Here is a 3,792-nt window from a genome sequence, read left to right as displayed (position 1 = left end):
ATTCAGAATTTAATCTAGCACTGTGATATGGGACTCCAGCATCACAGCTGGTGGGTTAACCCACTGTGCCACAAAGGTAGCCATTGATTTTGAGTGTTTTTCTTTTTCTTGTTTTTTTTTTTTTTTAGGCAGTAGCTTGATGTACTATATATATACATACATACATATATATATTTGAAAGGCAGAGTTACAAACATACACACACACACACAGAATCTATCAGTGATGGCTAGGTCTGGGACAGATTATAGCAGGAGGCTTGAACTCCGTCTGGGTCTTCCACAAGGGTGCAGAGGCCCAAAGCTTTGTGTCATCTTTCACTGCATTCTTAGGCCTATTAGCAGGGAACTAGATCAGAAGTGCAGAAGGGGCTGGCGCTGTGGTGTAGCAGGTAAAACCACCACCTACAGTGCCAGCATCCCATATGGATGCCAGTTTGAGTCCCGGTTGCTCCACTTCTGATCCCGCTCTCTGACTGGGAAAGCAGTAGAAGATGGCCCAAGTCATCAGGCAGCTAGCCTTTAGTGGGAGATCCAGAGAGAGTTCCTAGCTCCTGGCTTCGGATCAGCTCAGCTCCATCCATTACAGCCATCTGGAGAGTGAATCAATGGTTGGAAGACCTCTTTTTCTCTCTGTTTCTGCCTCTCTGTATTTCTGCCTTTCAAATAAGTAAATAAATCTTTAAAAAAAAGAAAGAAGTGTAGCAGTTAGTACATGAAGCAGTCCCTATATAGGATGTCATCATTGCAGACAGTGGACCCGAGACATTTTTAATAACTGTAATGCTTGATATCTTGGGGATATTTGAATAGGTAAGCACACACATAAATGGCATACATCCCAGTGTTCATCCTTACCTTTTGGGTAGGGCTAAACATCAATGGCTCCTCAGCACTCCAATTCAGAACCACTCTCAGAGGGCTTATACACTGCACTGATGAGTAAACTTGCTTTGGGTGTTCCACAAAGAGAAAGTACTGAAATGTGTCAACTGGACTCTCTAGGGAGCAATAGTGATGTGCAGTGAAACTCCAAATCCAGTGAATTGTTGGCACCTGTCTGTTGGGTCTTGCGCCTACTCATATGGGTTAAGGGAGCCACAGGAAGGCTGTAAAGACTGCAGCTGACAAACCTGTCATTTGGAGGTTCAGAAAAGGGAGCAGCAGCATCTTTCTGTAACTTGGGGTCCCAGCAGGGAAATCTTGTGATGTTTCCTCCCAGTAGCACAGAGGCTGCTTCTCTCCTCTGGAGTCAGGCCCCAGATTTCAGGTCTCTACAAAATTTAAATGTTCTTTTGCACCCCCAGCCAGTGCTGAAGTCTTCTATGACCCCTTGCTAGCTGACAGCTGCTGTCATCTCAGCATCCCTTGTGACCTGGAGGATGGATGGTCTTTTGTGGCAACAGTGTCCTGTTCAGAAACTCAATCTCAGAGGAAACAGGTTTGGAGGGGTGGTGACTCGGTTTCAGAATATGAGGGACACTCGTAACATGTTGAGGTACTGAAGAGTCTGACACATACAAACCCCTTGACAAACACTTGCCATCCCAGAACACTCTCAAAACATTGGGGGGAGGACACTGTTGTGGCATAGTGGCTTAAGCCACTTTCAGTGATTCTAGCATCCCATGTGGGTGCCAGTTTGAGACTTGGCTGCTCCATTTCTGATCCAGTTCAATACTAGTGTGCCTTGGAAAGCATCAGAAGATGGCCAGGGGCCAGTGCTGTGGCATAGCAGGTGAAGCCACAGCCTGCAGTGCTGGCATCCCACATAGGCACCAGTTTGAGTCCTGGAAGCTCCACTTCTGATCCAGCTCTTTGCTATGGCCCAGAAAAGCAGTGGGAAAATGACCTAAGTCCTTGGGCTCCTGCACCCACATGGGAAGACCTGCAGGAAGCTCCTGGCTCCTGGCTTCAGATGGGTGCAGCTCCAGCCATTGTGGCCAACTGGGGAGTGAACCAGTGGATAGAAGACATTTCTCTCTCTCTCTGCCTCTCCTTTTCTCTCTGTGTAACCCTGACTTCCAACTAAGCAAAATAAGTCTTAAAAAAAAAGATGGCCCAAGGACTTGGGCCCCTGCCTGCCATGTGGGAGACCTGGATGAAGCTCCTGGCTTCTGGCTTCAGCTTAGCCCATCCCTGGATATTGCAGGCATTTGTGGAGTGAACCAGTGGAAGAAAGGTCTCTCTCTCTCTGTCTGTCTCTCTCTTCTCTCTCTCTGCAGCTCTATTTCAAATAAATAGATTTTTAAAAAGACTTAGAAAAAACCTACCAAACATTCTACATGCTGGGCACAGGATCAGTTCCCAGTGTCTGGGTCCCCGTTCATTGTAGTGTTGTTATCACACCATTGCATTCATTGGCTAGATGATTTCACAGACACAACCAGGAAGATACTCAAAGATTTATTTTTTAGAAATAGATTTATTTATTTATTTGAAAGGCAGAAGGACTGGCTTTGAGGGGTAATGGGTAAAGTTATCACCTGTGATGCTGACATCTTATATGTTTATGTTCTGGCTGATCCATTTCCAGTCCAGCTCCCTGCTAATGGCCTGGGAAAAGCAACAGAGGATGGCACAAGTGTTTGAGCTCCAGCCACTCGCATGGAGACTGGAAGAATCCCCTGACTCATGGCTTTAGCCTGAACCAGCACCAGCCATTGTAGCCATCTGGAGGGAGTAAAGAAGCAGATGGAAGATTTCTCCCTCTGTCTCTGTCTCTTCCTCTCTCTGTGTAACTCTGACTTTCAAAAGAAACAAATAAATCTTTAACATATAGAAGGCTGAGTGACAGAGAAGGAGAAAGATAGATAGTTGAGAGAGAGAGAGAGAGAGAGAGAGAGAGAGAGATCTTCCATCTATTGGTCTACTCTCCAAATGGCCACAATAGCTGAAGCTGAACCAGAACAAATCCAGGAGCCGGGAACTCCATTCAGGTCTCTCATGTGGGTGAAGGGGCCCAAGTACTTGGGTGATGACTCCACTGCTTTCCAACATGTATTTATAGGGTGTTGGATTGGAAGAGGAGCAGTAAGGACTCAAATGAATGCTCATACAAGATGGTGGCATGGCAGGTTGAGGCCTAATATTTGCACCATTGTGCTGGCCCTGACTTTCACAGATTTCTATTGGTCATGATGGATGTCACGTAGAATGCTTGTTTTCTTGGAAATAAGCAGTTAGACAGTCACTCCAGAGACACCATGCTAATCTGTCATACAGATCTAGATGTACTAGAAATCTCACATCAAATATGCCCACTGTCACAGAATTTCAGACAACAGTAACATTTACTATGACACTACAATGGATGTTAAGCAATTTAGAGTTTAAACCAAACTTTGAAAAGTTGATGAATGTTGGTGAAGAATGAAGACCTGGATAGTAGAAATTCCTGTAATTTTAGTATTTGTCTAAGAAAGATACATGCTTTCAACAGCTTGAATTAGAGCAACTCCTTTAGTCTTTTTTTTTTTTTTGACAGGCAGAGTGGACAGTGAGAGAGAGAGAGAGAAAAGTCTTCCTTTTGCCATTGGTTCACCCTCCAATGGCCACCGCCGCTGGCGCACTGCGACCTGCGCACCATGCTGTTCCAAAGGCAGGAGCCAGGTGCTTATCCTGGTCTCCCATGGGGTGCAGGACCCAAGCATTTGGACCATCCTCCACTGCACTCCTGGGCCATAGCAGAGAGCTGGCCTAGAAGAGGGGCAGCCGGGACAGAATCCGGCACACCAACCGGGACTAGAACCCGGTGTGCCAGTGCTGCAAGGTGGAGGATTAGCCTATTGAG

Source organism: Lepus europaeus, unplaced genomic scaffold (assembly GCF_033115175.1).
Source record: "Lepus europaeus isolate LE1 unplaced genomic scaffold, mLepTim1.pri SCAFFOLD_29, whole genome shotgun sequence".
NCBI classification, from domain to species: domain Eukaryota; kingdom Metazoa; phylum Chordata; class Mammalia; order Lagomorpha; family Leporidae; genus Lepus; species Lepus europaeus.
The sequence above is the reverse complement of the archived record's forward strand: the minus strand, read 5'-3'. Positions refer to the sequence as shown.